Source organism: Phalacrocorax carbo, chromosome 15 (assembly GCF_963921805.1).
Source record: "Phalacrocorax carbo chromosome 15, bPhaCar2.1, whole genome shotgun sequence".
Classification (NCBI taxonomy): Eukaryota; Metazoa; Chordata; class Aves; order Suliformes; family Phalacrocoracidae; genus Phalacrocorax; species Phalacrocorax carbo.
Window position 1 is genome coordinate 16759757 of NC_087527.1, and position 20652 is coordinate 16780408.

A 20652-nucleotide genomic window follows, 5' to 3' on the forward strand; every position below is an offset into this window, starting at 1 on the left:
CCAATAGGTAAATAACTAAAAAAAAAAAAAATGCCCAAAACAAAACTTCAGATTTCTACAGGTTCTATGTATGGGTGCAAAGGCCATGTCTTCATCTGCGTCTTGGGTGGTGCAAAATGCACTGTCAGCCCCTAAAAACTGGACAGGAGTGATAAAAAGCTAATATGCAAATTGCGTTCTACACGAGGAGGTTTTCTTCATTTGCGTATAAAGCTCATTTCAGATTCCAACAGAGGTACAAGCTTAATCTATATCATTTCCCTTAACGCACACTTGAGACCTCCTCAGTGATGGGAGAAATAATCTTAGCAAGCGCCTTTTTCATTGCTCCAAACCCGGGAGGGAGCAGCAGTATTCGGGCTGCCGGGAGGCAGTGGTGGGGCTCCGCGCTGGGTTTCGGGGTGTGGGTGGCAGGGAAGGGGGGGCGGCTCGGGGTGGGGGAAGCCCTGGTCCCTCGGTGGGAATTACCCGGCTCCCCGTCCCTCTCCCAGCCCCGCCGCGGCAACATTTATTGCAAAAGCAGGAAATTGCTTATTACTAAACTAGCTGGCAAAGGAGCGGGAGCCGATGCTGTTCCACACTGGCGCAGCACTTGCTTAGCTGCAGCTTTCCCTGCCTCTCCTTGTTCCGCTCTTTCTTCTTCTTCTTCCCCCTCTTTCTCTCCTCTCTCCCTCTCTCTCTCCTCTTCTTTTTTTCATTTTGGCTTCTATTCAAATGTGGGTCAGGGGTGAGCGGCTCCCAACGTCACAAGCTTGCAAGATGGCGCTGGGAGGAAGGCTGTGAGATGAGGAACAGGCTGGTATAAACCGAGAGGACAGGAGAGGGAGAGGAGGAGGAGGAGGAGAGGGGAAGGGGAAGAAAAGCTGCTGCTCCAGATGCAATAAGAAGGTAACGCGGAGCGGGGCGCGGGCGGGGGCGCGGGGCCGCGCGTCCCGCCGGGGCGGCCGGGCGCTGCGGGCTCCGCGGTGCAGCCCAGCCCCGCTCCCCCGCTCTTTATTCGCAGCCCCGGGTATTTGCCCATCCGCACGGGTCCGCTCGGGGGGGTGGCCGGGGCGGCGGGGGTGTCCCTGGTTCCCTGCCCTGCAGCAGCCGTGCCCGGCGCCAGCGGTAGCTCCATTCAAAAAGCCAGCGATCGTTTTCTTTCCGCTCCTGCGCCCCTCTCTCCGTGCCCCGGGCCCCCTCCCCTCGCTCGCCCGGCGCGCTGCCCCGTCGCTTTGGGGGCCGGGTGTGCCTACGGTGTGACCGCCACCGCGCCTGCCCGGGGCTTGCAAACGTTGGCTATTTGGCTGAAGCGGCTGGAAACTTTCCCCCTCCTCCCGTGCCATTTGTGCGTGTGAGTGCGTGTGCGCGCAGGGGTGCGCGCTGCCCCTTCCCCGGCGGCGGTGGGGTCGGGGCGGGGGGCGCAGCTGCTGCCCGCCGCGGCCGGCCGGCCTGGGGGTGACCGGCGGGGCGGGCAGGCAGCCCCCGAGCGGCAGCTTCTGCCCATCCCCGCTCGCCCCCCCTGCAAGTAAGCCGCATTTTATTTATTTTTTCTTCCCCCCCCGAGAGGAGGGAGCGGAGCCTCGGGGTGCCGGGGGGGCGTGTTTGCGCCGGGGATCCGGCCGCATTGTGGAGGAGAGGGCAGGGACGGGGCTCCCGGGACTTGCGTCGCCTCCTTCCCCCAGCAGCCCATCCGCGGGGCTGCAAGGCGACGAGCCAGGCCGGCATCCCCCCGCCCCAGCGCCGGCCCCTGCCCCACCGGGCACCCCCTGCCCTACCCGGACCGCGGTGAACTTTTGCCCCGGCTCCCCCCTTCCCCGCCGCCCCCCTCGCCCTTCGCGATCGCGAGAGAAGGACCCGCCGGCCCCGCTCGGTCTGCCCGGCGCTGCGGGTCTCCGGCTTTTGTTATGGCACGGTCTCGGATGCAATGGCCGGAGCGCAGGAGCGCGCACCCTCCCGCGGCCGGGGGCTCGCAGGACCCTGCCCGCCCGGCTTTGTGCCCCGGAGGCAATGCGCGCTTCCCCGGCCGCGCCGGCCAGGCGCGGAGCTGCCACCCGGCTTAAAAAAAATTAAAATAAATGTAAATTGTACGTCCAGGCCAGCAATATTGTTGCCGAGGCGCGTAACAGTGTAATTCGGGGAGCCGAAGGGCCGGGGGCTGCCCGCGGGCGCCCGGTGCCGGTGGCTCCGCATCCCCGGCGGCCGGGGCCGGGCCAGCTCGGCGGCGGGGCCAGCCGGCCCTTTTTTTGGTTTTCTGGTCGCATTTAAAAGCGAGGCGGGGGCGTGGGGGGGGGGATGCGTGAGGCTGCGCGGCGGCCCGGGAGCCCCGCGGGCGCGCAGGGTGGCCGCGGTGCCCGCAGCGCCCAGCCCCGCTCCCGGCCCGCCCCCGGCCCCTTTGTACGGGCCGAGGCCCGGCGGGAGAAGTCAATTATTGACTTGTGCTTGGACCGGCCCCAGGTGGGAGCGGGCACGGCGGCAGGAGGGCGGCTCTCGGCGCGCCCCCCGCGCTCCCCGTTATCGCGGCCGCCAGCCGCGCTCCCCGGGGCGCCCCGCGGCCGCCGGACACCGCGCCCGGCCCCGCCGCCGCCGCCCGGGCCTGCCCCGGCCGCCCGCGGGGACGCCGTGCCCCCAGCTCCGCGCCGCGGCCGCCGGGAGCCGGGGCCGTGCGGGAGGCGCGGGCGGTGCGGGCGGCCGGGGCAGGCCGGGGCCGTGCGGCGGTGCGGGAGGCGCGGGCGGTCAGTACCTGCGAGCGGGGCGGCGCGGCCCCGCGCACCGCGTTCGTGAGCTCTGCGCGAAGCCGAGGGTGGGAGCAGGCGGCTGCCGGCCCGCCCTGGACGCCGCTTAGCTGTTGGAATAAATCTGAGAGAGGAGCCAGAAACCGGTTAAGAGGAGCATCAAAATTGCGTCCTGATCATACGCTGTCCTTTGACCAAAACTGGTTTAAATTTATTGCGGAATGCTGTTTATATCTGAATGGCTCCCATGTTTTTCCACAAATTAAAGGGGAAAACAATATGCAATAGTCACTTTCATTGGAAAATGTCAGAACTATAAGCAGATGTTTGCTGTGCTTGATAAATACAGTGTCTAAACAACGAGCATTTCAGGATGACTTATTACTATTTTTCCTGACTCAGAACTATAGTGTATACCGCAGCAGCTCTGGAGGGAAAGCTGTAAATGGCTCCTTAGGATTTCACAGCAAATCTACACGGGGAAAATGACATATGGAAAGAAAATTGACTTATTTCCACAACTGCAAGTGGCCTCCTTTTTGCGCCTTTTCATTAGCAATCTAATCCTAAAAGCATTACGAGCAATTATTTGCAGTGGTGCCTGACATTCTAGGTCTAATTATTTAAATCAGTTTAACTTTTGATGGTTGACCCATTAGGTCAAATCTGTGTGCCCTTTGTTATATTTATTAAAAAAAAAAAAAGGAGGGGAGGGGGCTCTTCGAACTTGCCACCTGCTACTGACATATCATTTGAGCTCTGGAGGAGATCCGCATTCAGAATAAGCAACCTCTTACATTTGTTACTTTCCATTCTCACCCGGGTAAGGAAACCCCGCATAAGTGCCTCGTTCTTTTGCCTCTCAAATCCATTGCTTAATCACGGCACACGTGCACGGCCACAGGGCTGTAAGCAGGGGGAACGGGAGAATCCGAGGGTACGGCAGGTTTTTCTTATGTCATGATCCCTAATCCACGCGAAATGCAGACGAGGTGCACGTCACAGAAGGGATGATTTTTCAGTGTTTGGGGGAAAAGCTTCTTCCAAGGATCCGGGAGAGCTCTGAATCTTTAATGCATAAAGAAATCGCTCACGTTAGTATTCACATACGTTGCTGGGCGGAATGACTTATGGATGTGTAGATAGCAATAAGTATCGCAAGATGCTCGAAGCACTTGGCATCACGTGGCCCGCTGCGGTGTCAGTGCTGAATTGTTTGGCAGAAGCCAATGTGTGACAAGGGGTGGGGAGAGAGGGAAGGAGAGAACGAGAAGGTTAGAGGCCTTATTCCAGGAGGGTTCAATTTATGTTCAATTTATTTTGCCTAGTCGTTTAAAACAACTAGAACGCAACCTAACGCCGGTCAGTTTGGCTATGTAATGGATTGAAACTCCCTCCAACAGCCACCACAGCCCCAAACTGGCGGCCACGGCATGAAGTCTGAAGTTGCGAACAGCAGATCTTGCTAGGAGAGTTCTCGTTTTCTAGCATCTTTACAGCTCATCGTAATTAAGAGCTGTCAAACAAGAACTGTATGTTGCACACTCGTTTGACCTTGTATAGAAAATAGGACGTGGGTATCCTCTGAGCTCCTGCTAGCTTCTTTGCTGACAGATGTAGGGAAATAGGATAATGTGTGAGAACTGAGGTGCGTTCGCCTCCGCACCAGCACTCCTGTTCGTGCCGACTGCATCATTTAACCCTCTCGTCCAGCCTGACGAATGTATCGCAGCCTGATAGGAAGAAGGTGTCGCTATGACGAGGTTGTCACGTTTTCTCTACACAACCCAAGTTCCCCGTCCCCTAACCAAATCTGACTGACAAAGCGTACAAACAAAACTGCAGTTTCTGACAACATCTGGGGAGAACATCCTTGCCACAAAGTGGCATTTCAGCGCAGCAGCAAATGTGGTCTTGGATGGGGAGAAAGCAGAATCGCATTTGTGACATAGCCATTTTATCGCTGTTATGGTGACAGGCAAAGCTCAATGGGAAGGGGGACCGTTTCAGCATCAGCGGACATGCCTACCCTGCTGGGCTTGGAGAAAAATTAACAGGGCTCAGCTGCGGGACTGCAACAACAGAGTGCCGACCCAGCCATAAGCAGGAGAATATCTTTTAAAAAATAAAGGTGACTTCTCCTTTGGTTTGATGTGGATTGAACACAAGTGATTAAACCACTAGGGCTGCTTAAATGGATTTTTATCTTGCTGTAGTATCGGGAGCAAGGACAATGCATTGCAATAGAGATTCACTCTGCTGTGCTGTAGCTCATTGGCAAAGCAACTGCACTCGTTTGTTTGGGTCCTTTTTTAACCGGCAGTGACAGTGTGGTCACTTCTCTGAAAAGCAGCAGAAACAATGTGGAAAAAAAGTGTTCCTGAGAGTTGCATTTTCTTGTTCAGTGAGCATCTCCAGGTTCCAACAGGATGCCAATTTTAAGCTGGGTTTCTTTCCTTGAAGTGTACGTGTATTACAAGCTAGCTGTCCAAACTTGTAAGTTACTCATGCTTCTTGTTTGCAATTCCTGGAAAGAAAATTCACCCTCCAGTGCTGGCTCCCACAAAACAAGGAAGAAATGAAACAGTGAGGTCAGTGCTGAACTTTAAGCTGATATAAAAGGGGTTGTTACAATAGCTGTAAGGAGGAGACTGCAACACTGCAATAGCCGTACCTGCTGCAAGTGACAGGTGGGAGAAATTCTGCTCTTTTTCATCTGTGTTTGGATGATGGCCCAGTGCTGGCCACAAACTGCAATCCAGGATTAATCCTCACATAGTGTTTTCTTTCTATATATCAGATTTCTCATTTTGTTAATAAGCACAGCCTAGCGTGCACTTCAAGTCAGCTGTTCTGGAGTGGAAGCAACAGGGTTTTGCATCATTGAAATGACGGATCTTACGCTTTCCTAGAGCCTGCATTGTTTGACCAGTGCAGGGTGGAGGGTGATCCTTGTAATCACAAATCCTAAACAGGGATTCTAGTTCCTGATTTTACTTAATGGAAAGGGGTGGGGAATCTCATTTATCCAGGATTACATATGTACTGTATCGCATTTTCTGATGTGCACGCTGCAGATTTGAAGGGGCTAAAGAGTGATCTTTTGAAGTCAAGCAGCCGTTTGGAAATGGACCTGTTGTGGGAAACAGTTCTCAGCAATGGCCTTCCTTCAGCACTGGCTTTCCTACTAGTGGAGAAAAGACAAAATTGCTCAGCTCTTCTGCAAAAATTGTCAGAAGACACACGCACTGGCAGCTAAGCTGGGAGAGGCAGCGTCCTGGTCTTCAGCTGGCAGTAAGAAAAGCTTAGAGAAGTGCAGGGAGTTTCCTGCTCAAAACTGTCATCAGGGGCTGCTCTCCCAGTAAAAATGGCCCTGAAAACAGGGTGTACTTCTTGCTTCTGTTGCTAAATGTTCTGAGGGATCTATGCAGGAACTAGGAACAACTCCCTCTTGTTCTTCCAGCTTTAGATACTGGATGGAAAAACTGGCCAATGTCCTCGCCCAGGTTCTGGACGGGAGGTAGACGCATTTCATGGCAGTATGCTGGCCTGAGGCACTCATTGTCCTTCAGTCTCTTGGAAGAGGGGGTAGCTTTCAATAATATATCAGTTTGCCCTGTCCGCTCCCTTCCCCCACTGAACCAAAACACTATGCAAGATAAAATTGTCTTCAGATCAGCCTTTGGCTGTGAGTTTTAAAAGACAGACATGATGGACTGGCTGGGGAAGAGGCCTCATATGGTAAACAACCCTACTCTGCCCTTCATGCTGGGCTAGTCCCATTCATTCCTGGACTGGTTTAAGATGACAGGGGTGTACAGCAGATTCCTTCCCCTAAATGTGGGCTCATTTCCTGTTGTATAAAGAACCATTCAGTGTGTGGATTCAGTTTTCCAGGAGTCATATAAAGACACTGCCATGTAGGACTCCACTTACTGCATTTCCATCTGCTGTCAAGATGCCACCAGCCAGTTTGACAGTTTGGAAATCTTTTCTCTTGTCCCATAAAGAGCAGAATAGGGTAATTTGCATTGCCAATTTTAACTGAGAATTGAAATCAGCCGACGAGAAACCTTATTTTAAAGCTTGTCTGTTTGCCTATGTGGTAGTTACTCTCCAGTGGAAAGACTGGATCTCACTAGTTTGTACCTATTAAGACATGATGTTGTGCAACTAAAAATAAAGTAAATTTGATATTATTTTTTGTTAAGCAGGAGGACAGGGTTTAACACATTCAGGCTATGACTTAACATCCAAATCAGAAACAAAATTAATTTACTGTTATTGTTTCTGAGAAATGTATCAGGCAACTTCTTATATAGCATTAAATTCAATGGAATGCCAAACCTGAGTATTCTGAAGTGTTAAATAAAATTATTTGGAAAATATTTTCTCAACAAAATACTTTCTGATGGCATCCTGAGATCCCTTCCTATGTGACCTATTCTGTTATTCAGGTCCATTTTAAATGCAAAGCAAAGGAAATGTACTTTGAGCAAAAGGGAATTTATTTTCTAGTTACGCTGCTCTTTTATGAGTTCAGAACGAGCAGATATTAGTCCCTAACACGTCATTTTAATTTGGAGGGAAGAAAGCTTTCCTGCCCTTCTGCCCCTCCTCAAATCTCAATTGCTTTCTCCAGTCTGAAAGAACTAGTTATTGACCTAAAACTGAAAAAAACATCCTCTCTGTCCCTTTACAAGAGGCTCCCAATGCAAAAGGTTAGCTAACTGCCCAGGACTGGATGAAACAATGGAGTAGTGCCTTTCTCTGTTTAGGTATTGACTTTCCTCAAAACTTCACTGGCAAACACATACAATTGAAGACAGACTTTTTTTTAAACAAGACCTATTTCAAAGAAGGTTTGAAATTATGCCAGTGTATAGCGAGACTTGGACTTGTGCTGTTATTATTTCATGTTGTTTCCCCTGCCCCTGGAAGGGTGAGGTGCTTTGTTATTCCTGGTTTCCGTTTACCCTTATAAAGTGTTCCGAATGGTCCTCATGTGGAACTTCTGGCATCAAACTTCTCGAGTCCTTGAAAAAGGCTCTTTGTTCATTTTCTAGGCAGTTCAGATGCTCTTTGATAATGTGATATTAGTGACATGATTATGCCCAGTCTTCAAAGAAGAGTGTGGACATCCTTCTAGGCAGGAAAAATATCTACCAAAGTTGTAGATGGCAGGGAATCCACTAAAAACGATAAATGTGCATGCGCATCTATGAAATCTGCATAGCCAGAACTGTAGTACCAAAATGTTCAATAACAGGAATTTTGGCATGAGAGTGAGAGTGGTCTTGTAATTCTTCAGATGTCAGCAGGCTGATGTTTGGCTGAGTGGTTTAAAAGTAACATAACTTACAACTCGAAAAGTTTTACCCAGAAACCTTGGTTGTAAGTACTCACTGTTACGAATCGGTGCAGTGGTTGAATGTACGCACGCATTTAATTCTTCTGGGTGAGCTTGTGGTCTAGGGAACTCTGGGTTCAGTTTCTGCCACTGATTTAAATTTTCCATGCTATGGTCATGAAGGAAGTTAAGCAACCTAAATTTTCTTCATCTTTAAAGTATGGAGAATACAATGTCCTTGGTTTGTCTTGTATATTTATCTTATAAGTGCTTGTAATATTTAAAAGTTTGCATAATGGGACCCTGACCTTAGCAAGGGCCTGTAAATGCTGTCATCATACACATAATTCCAATAAAACTTCAAAATGGTAAGGTTGCCAGAGGACTAACGCTTTAGTATTGTGCAAAACCCGCGGTGGGGGAGGAAGAATAGAGAAGATTGCTCTCCAGTCCTCCAGAAATGCTACATTTCTTAGTCTCCACTGTACTTTATCAAACAAGGCTTTCAAAATTGCAATGAAAATTGAAACATGCCAGCCATAGAAATTATTCACTTTTTGCTACAGCATTGAAAATATTAATGAGACTAGACTTCCCTGCAGTGAACACTGGGGTTTTTTGGAGGGTCTGTTTTGAACTGCCGGTCTCTTCCTGGGAATAAATAAATGCCTCTAAATAATCCCTTTCGGGATGTGCAGAGCAGCAGCTTGCATTTTTTTGTCTTTCCTCCCTGGGTTGCATGGTGTGGTGCCAGTGTACCGCATGACGCAACAGTCTTGGAAATTCTTGGAAAAGCACTTCCGCTTGCTCTAGGTAAAAATTGTGTTGGCAGCAAAGTTGACTGCTGTTTACAAGCTGGCAGCATTCTTAAGTGAACTCCAAGAGAAGTAGTTTAATATATGCGGTTCTGCATACCCATCCAAGATGCAGAGGTGTTTGAGACTGTTGGCCTGTTATTATGGGTGGTGCCTCCGGAGAAGGAATGCCTTGAGTATTTCCCCAAGTGTGGACCTCTTTTTAGTAGCTGTAGTCAGCTGGCTTACCCCAGTTGTGCTGGGTCTCCCAGCTTCTGGTTGCTTCTTGTAAACGATGGGTTTAATTGCCATAGTGATACTCCTTAGCTCCCAAGTGAGGGAAAAGGTGACCTGAGTGAGGAGAGAGGACTATACGCCATTATCTTCATTCTGACAATCTGTTTTGGTGGCTAAAACAGCGAGTTGAATATGAGAATTTGTTTGCCACTGATTTGTTGTTTGATTGTGGAAAAATCATTTAATCTGCCGGTACCGCTCTATTTCTACCTGTGTAAGGGCATGATATTTTGAAGATGGGCTGAATTTCCATTAGCATTTAATGAACAGTAAATAACAGTAGTAGCCGCTATTGTCTAATATTTCATCCTGTTAATAGTGCAAGAGGATTTCAAGCTGAATGCCGTACTAATAATTCAGTGTCTTGTAAGTGGAATCAAATGCGGTGAAAACTAGTACATTCAATAGCACTGTAGTACTGGAAATCATGCTGTTATTGAAAAGCTGCACGGAGGTGTAACTAATAACAGAGGACAGTCATGGAAGGAAAATATATTTTAAGGGGCCTGCCGGAACAGCGATCATTGGAGTATGGAATTAAAATATTTGCCTATCCAGCAAAGAGAGCCTTTCCACCCAAGGATCTCAAAATGCTTTCATAATTAGTAATATGTGACTTACAGCTGTGTCTCTGGCATCTTCATACAACTCTTTCTGAGACGTTTATATGACTTTCTGAAAGCTGCACAAGGGCTCTTCCCTAACAGAACAGAAGCCATGGTCGTAGCCAGACAAACTAGCTTCCTCTCCCAGTAGACAAAAATGACTGATTAAGCAGCCCAGTTGCCCTCTTTCATTGGTAATAAATGAAAAATCTCCCTCTCCCTTCCAAATTTTGAGAGTTCATATGCAATGGGACCTGGGCTACATGACACCAGCTGCACCGTTTCAAAAGACTTATCAGTAGTTTCCTGCCTAATACCTAGAGCATCTAATACCGTATGCCAGAGGCTTGGGATGTTCCCCATCCATGAACTGGTTGGACAAGAAAGGGGAAAAGGAGTCCATGTGAGTCCAAGCAAGTTTACATGTGCGCCTACTCTGCCATTATTCAGAATATTTGCCTATTGGTGCTCACTTCCTCCGTGGTTACACACGGACCCATGCTACCTCTGTGTTTCCCTAAAACAGCTTGGGTTGTACCCCCACCAAAAAGCAAGAAAAATACCCCAAACAACCCCAAACCCCCTCTAAACCTTCTTGGTGCAAAACCAAAGCACATCCCCTTTTGAGGTGGAGGGGAAGCTGCTTCGTTACAATGGCTTTGACCATCAAAAGCGGGGAGTGGGAGGGTATCTGACAGCGCTAGCTCTCTAGATTGACTGGCTGGGGTCACGTTTTTGTAAGTGAGAAGGTAGCAGCTGTCCTTTGTGGCATGCAGGACGCAGCATTTCAGGGGAACTTGCAGATTTTTTTTCCATAAGAACTGCTCCATGCTGTGCCATGCTGCTGTCCCACCCCCCCCCCCCCCACCTTCTGTGCCTCGGGAAGGGGGGAGCGGCTGGGTGCCCATCAGGAATGCTCGCACTGGCATGGGGAAAGCAAGTCTGCCTCTGCTAAACCTACACATTAGTGGAGACTAATCAGTCAAGTTTGCTGCTTTAACCTTATTTTCAGTTCCTAGTTTTTTAAATCATCAGGGAAGAAAGGATGGCAGCATCTCGAGTGAAGTCAGTGTAATGCCAGGGTGTGGGATTTCCATAATTCAGTGCCTGTCTTACTGTTTTTTAACAAAATGCTTGAAATTAAAGACACAGAGAGGTAGTATGAACATGGTGGTTTTGCAGTGAAATAAAAAAATGAACAGTGCAAACTGGTTGTTGGTCAGATCACAGTCTTCAGGGGAAGCTGTCTCTAATAGATGTCAGTGTAAGGGTAATGCTGCACTTGGCACCAAAAATTAGATTTAATGCCATAAATGGAGATAAAGCACATTGCAGCTGACAATATACTTCCAGACCATGTCCCTGGCTAAAGAGCTTGCAATGCAAGGCACAAATAGGTGCAGTATAGATAACTGATGGGGGGGGGTCAGATTCTGCAAATGCTTGCTCAGGCACTTTGCTCGAACTCATTGTGACTGCTGGAGTAAGAGCTTGCACAATCCAGCCTGAGAAGTGGGGCTGGAGCCTTATAGCTGTTGGGTAAAACAGAACTGCTTGGGGGTTTTATTTATTTTTCAAGTGCCCGGTGAGGCGGGCTTTAAGTAAAAGCCCGCTTCCGACCCTGACTTGCATGCCTGTTTATTTGCTGCAATCGCCTGTAACCTAGAATTGCAAAACTCCCGTGGATACACCAGCGATGCCTTTGTAAAGTACCCCTAGCAAAAATTCAACTGGATTAGAAAAGCACATGCTTCTTTCAAAACGCCTAGCTATAAAGTTCAGTCCTGCCAGCCTGGTGGGCCGAGAACATTTCGGAAAAGGTCAGAGGGCCACATCGCATGCTATGGGTCCAATTTCCCAGGCTGATTTGTTGCCTGAACTCTCTGAAGGGAGCGGAGCACCTGCAAATCCCCTTCTGGGGATTCCCTTAAAATGTGGGGAAGCCTCCAACAGGTGTGTGGAGCTGGCATGGCCGTGGCCCAAGGTGGGGAGAGGTGTGGCTGGGACACGTCTGAACCTGCACTTGGGCTGGAGCAGGGAATCAAAGAGGCTGCAAGTGGTAGCTGTTCTCAGCTCCTCGCGTTCCCCTGAGCATAGGGAAGGGATGCTAACCTTCGCCAGGCAGAGTTCAGTAAGCTACTCCTCTTTTCTGCAGCCTGTTAGGAAGTAGGGAGTTGCAGCTGCTTGTCCCCCCCTCTGAGAGGCAGCGGGTTGGCTGCTGGGGCAGATGCTGACTAATTGTATCAGCAAAGAAGTGGGAGGCGATAGAGCTGATTCAGATCCCTGGTTTAAAAATCCTGAGCCTGGCTGAGTGAATGCCTGATTAATGTATTTTCTTCTCAGATTCATTTGCTTTGAGGTCACAGTTCAGAGGCTCAAGAGGCAACAGGCAAGACATTATGAGTCTCTCTGGATGTGTCACACGCTCACCGCCGAGGTGCTCTCCGTGTAAAACGCTTTGGCAAAGTGAAGTCCCAGATAGACTGCGGTACTGCCGTGTCAGAGGAGGCTCTGGGTTGGAAATCTGCTTGGCCCTTTTTCTTAGGAGGCAGTTTGTTGGCTGGCATTAAAAAGTTACTCCTTCTGGTGGGTCACTGGATCTTCTTCATTAGACCTTTCTGGCTTATTTCAAAAACTTAATGTTTAAGGGATAAACAAAGCATTTTTTATGCTTTCATTGGAAGAGTGTAAGCGCTTCATCTGAGTAGGAAAAGAAAGCACAATTATTCATATGAAGTCAGCCTCTACAGTGAACGACTGAACAAAACTCTGACTGGAAGAGTACATCAATTCTACTGAGGGCAACAGACTTTTTAATTCTGTTCATCCCCAGAAGTCCTACAGAAAAATATGTTTTCTCCCTCCTGCTTCTTGTCAGAGGATTTGGCAGATGGAAATCTACCTTCTTCCCAATCTAGTTTCCAGAATGTATTTGCTCTTCAAGAACAAGTCAGCACAGTAATCCTGTTTCATGTTAACCGCTATGAAATATGGTGCTAACTTTCTAGCCCTATGCTGGCAGGAAATGGGATTTAAGATTTTTTTTTCCTTGAGTATAGAAGAGTTTAGGAGCAGGATTTAAAAAAGAAAAGTTCCTTACAGTCGTCTCTCTGAGTCTTATTTCCACAGGCTAATCTTTTGATTAATCTAATTGGTCTATTGTGCAATTTGGTGTATGATCTTAACCACGATAGTCTTTAAATGCAACCGGACACTTCAGATCCCTGTTCAGGCTTCAACTCTTAGTCCAGTGTCTGCTTCTTCCAATTTATGCTTTGGTTGTCTAACCTGTTGGAGCCTTTGCTTCCTCCAGAACCCTCAGTTGGGCACACACTTGCTTTTTCCAGCCATTTCTATGTATTTGCCGTATCACTGTAATCTCTTCATTTTCTAGGCTGTGCCTATTCCTATGTTTTCTCTGTCTCTTTCCACACAAACTTTGCACCATATTTTGGGCCATCCTTCATAAACGTAACAGTAATTTCTTCACTGTAAGCTACTCCAGAACTTCACAGAGTCACCAAATAGTCTAGGATTACATCCATGCAAGTGCTGATGTAGCATCTGTTTGTGCATGAAGACTCTCTTTAGAATAAGATCTGGGTTTCAAAACTCTCTGCAAACATCCTTCCTATTATAATACTTGAAGGCCACTTGGCACAAATCTTTTTCTTCCTGACTTCCATGAAACTGATATCCCAGTAAATAAGAAAGTATCATTGCAGATACTTTTAGGGACAGGGAAAATGAAGAACTTCTACTGTGACTTGCAGGAATATCTTCTGGCTGTTCTACCGTCAACGTCCCCCCGCTTCCCTTAGTATACTTTTTAATGTTCGATTAATTCTTCTGGAGCGGAAGAGTCATATGATAAAGTTCCAAGGAATATTCCAAAAGAGACAAACTTGAATGCGTTGCTGCTTTGTCTTGCTAGATACCAGTGGTTAGATTAAAGCCTCTGGTTGTACAATTCTCACTTGTTCTTGACCTCAACCTCCAGCCTGTGTCAAAGTGTTGCCTTCTAGAACTGCATGCCCTTATGTGCAGAGGAAACTTGTGACCGATGGAAGGTTTGATATCAAATGCTCTCAAATCCTACTGAAATGAGTACGTTGAGGGTGCTCATTGCTAAGATCGGGCCCAACTGCTAAGATGCAATTTGCAGATCAGATCCCTCCTGTGGTTGTGTCACAGAGCCTTGGAGAGAAACAGTAGATACTCTTATTCCCTGCCATAGACAGTCTTGAGCCTTCTCAGCAAATTGATCATTATTTGTTATACAGACACAGGTATCACTCTCTCTTTAATTTAAATATATCTTAATAATACCAGGCATGAGTGTTTCTGTGTGGAATAACTGAACTCAGTTACGCTTGGCGTTCAGTTACAACAAGAAAAAATGGGTTTTGGTACTTAGTGCTGAATAGCAGAGGCCAACTCATCAAGTTTTGACGCTGCAAAAATGCTATGTCTGAATTTCTTAAATAGTGTGCGTCCATAATAGGCCCAGAGACATGACAGCACATGTGGAGCACATGAAGGGGAAGACACAGGACATGAATTTTTCTGCAGGTTTTAACAAAGCCAGAATCTTCTGTGCCCTCTCTGCTCTGCCACACAGAACAAAAGCCCCAGGGGGGTTTGTTTCTGAAGTCATCTGAGAGCTGCCAGCACAAAATGAAAGCCCTAAGGGTTTCTCCAGTCATGGAAGGGGCATCCACAGCCTATAAACGTGAAAATGCAACTGAGCTGCACTTTGAAAGTGAGAGGACAGTGGCCTGGCACAGTCACTGGGGAGTCACTGAACAGGCAAGACTGACACAATGTGGAACTCATGAACTTGTGCCGAAACAAGTCATTTGCTTAACCGGTATGTGACTTACTGCATGCTGGTGGCTGCTGGGCCCCACATCCCGAATGTTCCTTTACCACCTTCCCTGTGTCTGTGCATAAGTCAGCTCCCCTTTGGGAGGGGAGGGATACTTGATGTGGCACAAAGCCTGCTGGAAAATGCCAAAGTCATGCCTAATTTCAGACCTGGGCACGTGGGATGCCTGGCTCTAACAAGTAACATGAGTTTTCCTCTGCTGCCTTTCAAGAGGGACTGCCCAGCGCCGTGTCGGGAGGCAAGGATCCACGGGGCCCGTGTGAGGAGCAGCATGAGTCTGCTCGCATGTTTGGCTCCATCATACAGACGGGCAGGCCTTGGAAGTGAGTGATGTTGTTGCTTTCCTCTGGAGGCCTCAGCATGCTGCTCACCCTGGGGCAGAAAGCGCTGCAGGAGGGAGCTGCGTGGGCGGTGCAGGGGTTCTTGCTCCAGCCTTGGCTGTCTGAATCCCCGGCAGGCAGAGCTGCCGCGTGGCCACTGCCATGGACAGTCGCACCTGATGTGTGGGAGTTACTTGGCACCTTGTGGATGTAGTTTCCCATTGATTTTTGGTGGAATTGATTTATAGAGCTATTTAATGGAATTGATTCTTTTTACAACTTTTTCCCCCTCTTAAAGACCAATTGTTTTTCTTGAGTGATGGCTACAAGTTTGTGTTTATGTATTAATATGCTCATGCACCCGCAGTCCCAACTGTGTTCCTTCTACTTGCACTGCAAAAGAAAGTCTCAATCTCAAATGCCATCTTAAATTTTAACATTCTATTTGATGTATGACCTGGAATAAATTAAACGTGCTAGAACTTGCAAGGTGAAATCCTAGTGGTGGGTATAACCACAAAGCAGTGTTCTATTAAGCCAAGGACTGTCGAGAATGTCTGTTGTGGTTGTGTCTGGGTTATGAGTGGCTCCCTTTGGTTTAGTGTAGGTGGATATTTTTATTCTGCCTGGCTTGTGAACAAGGGGATGAAAATTCAGAATTTACCTACTAGAAGTGTAAGACTCTGCTGAGTTTTCCTTTACAAGCCCATAGGTAGGAACCACATTTTTATCCTAAACCCAGTATTTTTATTGTACTTAATGTCTTTCATTGATTGTCACTCCAAAGTGGCTTGCATTAAAAAAATATGATATTCTGTACCTGGAGGAGTATTATGAAAGACTGAATATCATAATTCTCTGCTGTTATTTTGCACTTCGCAGGTCAGTTCTGTCAGTAAGTTTAACTCGCAAATCTGTGTTGTGGTTTTGGGCTTCTTTCTTTTTCCTTCCTTTCTGTCTTTCTTCTTTCAAGCAGCACCAAAATAAATTTGGGCAGGATCCTAGCTCTGGGTGGGACTCCTGAGCAGATATTATGCCACCCAAATTTCCAGATCAGAGAGGCTTAAACATGTGTGCTGAGGGCTTAGGACCCAGCTAACAACTGCCTGCCAGGATACAATGAAATACATCTCTCAAATAGCCAGCACCCAAGTCATACAAGGTATTAATAATCCAAAAGTACCCCCTTGAATGGCCATGTGAAACAAACAGGACATCAACCAACACAGTTGTTCGGTGTGATCCCGGTGTGAAATTCAGCTAAGCAATTTGGCAGCTGTATGTGGTACTAACTAGAGCTTCCAAGTGGTGGTCTGATGTAGCCCTAAGCGTAGTACATTTGGGTAATCTAGTTGTCACCAGAGAAGTGACAGAGAGAGAGTCTGCACTAGTCAACATCCTATTTGAATAGGAAAGCTCTCAACTTCGTGACTGCTTATCAGAACTTCCACCCTTGGCCAGCCATAATCTGTAGCCATCCCAAAACTGTTGAGAATCCAGCAGGGCCCTCTACTGTGCATTTAATTTATATTGTGAGTTTAACAGGATGGCCAAGAATAATATCATTAGTATGCTGAATGTGCAGCTGCTGAAGAAGTGGGTTGTACATGTGAACAGAACTTAGCAGGAAAACCGTAGATGGTACGTGCATGATGCAGAGCAGATAATAGCAGTTTATCCAGTTGTCTTATATCTACAACTCTCAACCCCACATACCATTAATTTCAGAAAAGGACTCCAAATGTAAGCAAATTGCTCTGACCCAGATTTTAAACTGGTAAAAGAACTTGAATTCATATGCAAGACAATATGGGCCCTTTTGCAAAACATGGTATTTAGATGTGGCTTGCTTAGAGAAGCTTCCAACAACAGACAACCTTCACCATGTGTCCCAGAAGACAGCGAAGACTTTACTCAACATCTTAGTGATCTTAAATGGCAGCCTTTGAAAGGGAAAACTATATCATTACTTTGTAAATTAAACCTGCAGCAGTTGAATTATACAGTAGTTTTACAGAGGTGTTTTATATACCACAGCCACGTTGTAAACTAGATTTTGTTTGCTTGGAATTATACTAGTGATTTGTAGTCTGTCTCTGACAGATGTGTGTGTGTCTCTTTCTAACCATCACATGCCCTAAGCAATTATGCAGAGTTAACAAAACCTGGAGAAGGCAACTGCTCTTATCTGTCTTGCCCCATGCCAAGTCTTTGCCTTCAGTCTCTGCTGGGAAATAGTAGAAATTCCAGGCATTCTTTGGAAGGGAGAGGGTTAAGTTTAAAGAGAAGGGTATCTTGTCTTTCACCACTACTGGGGTGGAAAGATTTTCACTGTGCCTGCTCCCTAGAGGTGCTTCGTTATGGGTGTGATGATGTGGCCTTGGCATGTCCTTGTGGGGTAGGTTGGACATTAAGGATCTGTACTGCCAAAGTTCTTCCTTGTCATATGGACAGATTCTGGCATTGTGATTCTCAGGACATCAGAAAAAGCATTTATGTGAGAATACGGATTTCATAGTTGGTGTTATGTAAACTGGTCTATAGCAAAGTCTTTGTATAAAAGCATTGTTTGCCTTAGGGACCGCAGAGCCCTAAGGCTGTCACTGGGTGCTCTACAAGGACAACCTCTTCCCTGAAGAATGTCACAGTCTAAATGGACAGCATAGGCAAAAGGTGAGAAAGGAAGCACAGGCACGAAGAGATGCATTATTCAGCCAAGGTGATGTGACAGATGGACAGAACTAGGAGGAGAAGCTAAATTCCTTCAGTGCCAGTTTACTTTGCTGCCAGAACGGACTACTGTTATTACAGCACTCTTTTTTGCATCCTTACTCTCCCAACTAAATTAACTTTCCTTGCCTCAAGGACTGACACAGTCCCTGTACAGTCTTATGGTGTGTTTTAGCTACTGCAGAGAACTGAAACAACAAGCACACAAACAAGTTACTGCACATGGACTGATCGTTGCTTACTCTCTGTGAGGCTTTAGCTCATGGCAGTGAAAGGTAACCAGATCAAACAGTTTTGTGCCCAGGACGAAGCAGCCACACAAGCACAAGTTGCTTCTGGATTTGCACAGCTACACATTAGCCTTGCTAGTTCTGGAGAAGCCTACCTTCTGTTTCGGTCTCTGGGCTCGCGGTGCTGTGCACACTCGGGTGTAAGGCTAGGCAGTGGTGATGGCACGTGCACGTGCTCCTTACCTGGCCTGTGTCTGAGCTGTAGCCAGCTCTCCCATCAAGTCACAATGGTGTTAAGTTGTTCTGGACTGTGTAACTTAAAAAAAGCAACCTCAAAGTCCGACCAGGCTCAGTCTGACCTCTGGCCACCTACCCTCAGAACACAGAATGGACCCTGTTTTTATGAGTCTCCTTGAGACAAAGTGGCAGTAAGCAGAAACCAATGCAACTTCTTACTGCCCTGTACTCCGCCCTGGCTCCATGGGATGGTTTTATCGGAAAGCTCCTGTGGTTGCCCACTCTAATCTTGCTAGTGTTTTAAATTCCTTGCCAGACTCCTGCCTTACCAAGAGTTTGAGGGATTGCAGTTCTCTAGTGCTCGGACTCGGAAAGCTATGAGATGGAAACAAATATTCTTGCTCCAGAAAATGGTAAATGGGACCAAACAGTTACTTACTCTTTGTGTGTTGCCTTGGTAAATTTAAAGACTTCCGTGTATTAAATGATGCAATAGCAAATTCCTTACAAAAAATAAAATGCCTGTAATAAGATAATGGTTGCTCTGGTGCTAGCAGTAACATGGCATTGAATATCTCTTGGTTTGGCTTCCACAGTTCAGGGGCGAGGGGAACTGGAATGGTGTTTACTGAGCCAATAAACTTCTCACTAAACATAATTCATGGGCTCTGGCTGGCTAATAACCAGGACCTCAATGCTCTAACAGTTGGCCCCATACATTTTAAAACAAAGCTTTATTTGAAGTGGAAGCTTTAAGAAAAATAAACTTTAGGATTTAGTGGCCTCTAATATTATCCGCCTCCACAGGCCATGAGAGATCTCATAACTAGAGAGTGCATTTTTAAATATTTCTATTGCAGTCTCTTTGACCAATGCTAAAGGAGTGCTTGCTCCGGAGACTCCCTCAGCATCATTTTTGTCTGTTGTTTTCAAACTTACAGGAATCCATATGCTTCTTTTAAAACAGCACTGTGCAGGGATTTTTTTTCCCCAATTTTTGTTTAAAAGGAGTTTCTGCTGACCATTTGAGTGCCCTAGGCAGTCAGCATTTCTTCAGCTGTAAGAATAAGGTGAACAGCTGAAACAAGGCTTACTCTCTTTAAGATGGCATTTAAAAAATTATTTCCATAACCTTTCTTACAGCCCTAGTTTTTCTCCAGAGAGGAGAGATCTTCATCTGAACAGGTTTATTTAAACACTTGCTAGATTATGTAGCAGGATTTCCCTTCCTCTCCTCATGAATGAAGACCTGTGCTTTTGCAGGTTCACTCAAGGAGCGCTCCTCCTCAGAGCGCTACAGAACTTAAGATTTGGATTGGTTTCAGGTCCCCGTCATTTCCCTGCGTGTAGAAGAGTATTCTTGTGTTCCGTGTTTGTTCAGTTTCTCATGAATGAAATTTAAATTCTTATAGAATCCCTAGCAATTCTCGGAGGGGTGTGGGTGAGTGGTGGTTCGGCTCTCTGCTGCATGTGTTATTTGTACTGGGAGCAAAGCAGTTCATTTTTAAGGACTGGGAATTAGTTAATTTAGATTTCTGCTAATGGTTTTACCTTTTCTGGGAGACCTTGCCACTTTGAGCTTCAGCTTCTTCCTTGGACAGATGAAGAAACAACGCCTGCCTGCCTCCTGTCAGATGCTTTGAAGTCTGTAGATGAAAGATACCATATGAATGCAAAGTACTTGCCAGTTAATGTCAGCAAGTCATTTTGCTTGTACCTTGATGGAAAAAGCTTTATTGTAGGCTTACAATGAATGGATCTGCATATGCACCAGTAGTTCCTTCCCTTTCACTCAAGTTTTTTTTGAGAGTTATAGTGACTACCTCTCAGAAAGATAGAGGGTGGTTAAATCACAAGCAATAAAAGATTATCAGAGGAAATTTCTTGTCATGCGATAACTTATAGATAATGCTTAGTCATATTATGAAAAGGAAAGAAAATAGTGACTATGCACCCAGTCACAAGGAGTTCCTGCTAAATACTACCTCGTTCTCTGTCTTTCAGAGGCTATCTTCTCATGCAGAGCTAACCCTAGTTTCATCAATGCATAGAGAAGTTCTATTATTATACACCGTTTTGATAAGCTAATATAATTAGTGTCTTGGTCCATAGATGAGGACCTCTACTGTCCAAAAAGAACATTAGGTTATTAAATCAATTCTCGTATTTTTTACAGTAATAAGTTAAAATAGCATTATTTATATACTGCTTGTCTAAACTTAGATAAGTAATTCAACTGTATCAGTGTTTGCTTATCCACATTCTTCTGCTCTTAAAAACCAGCACAAATTCACTAGGTAGGTGTAGGCTCTGGATTTCCCGGCTTTCGTTGCTTGGTGTGGCAAGGTCTTGCCTGTCAGCTATTTGTGTCTTGCCCGTGTGGCTCTGCCTCCCCTGCAGCAGATGGGCAGTAAGGAAATGAGGGCTCCAGTGGGTAAATGCAGCAGCAGCAGCAGCAGCAGCTGCTTTCAAGAAGAGTATCCGTGA

The 20652-nt window shown here is 46.8% G+C and overlaps 1 protein-coding gene across 1 annotated transcript in view; it reads left to right on the top strand.

The window, feature by feature from the left end:
- The first annotated feature begins 454 nt into the window (after positions 1–454).
- The window catches only part of HIC2 (HIC ZBTB transcriptional repressor 2), an 81719-nt gene continuing 61521 nt past the window's right edge, over positions 455–20652 (top strand). The window contains exon 1 of the mRNA XM_064466600.1: positions 455–888. The gene's annotated coding sequence lies outside the window, so the exon portion shown is untranslated. The remainder of the gene's footprint in view (positions 889–20652) is intronic.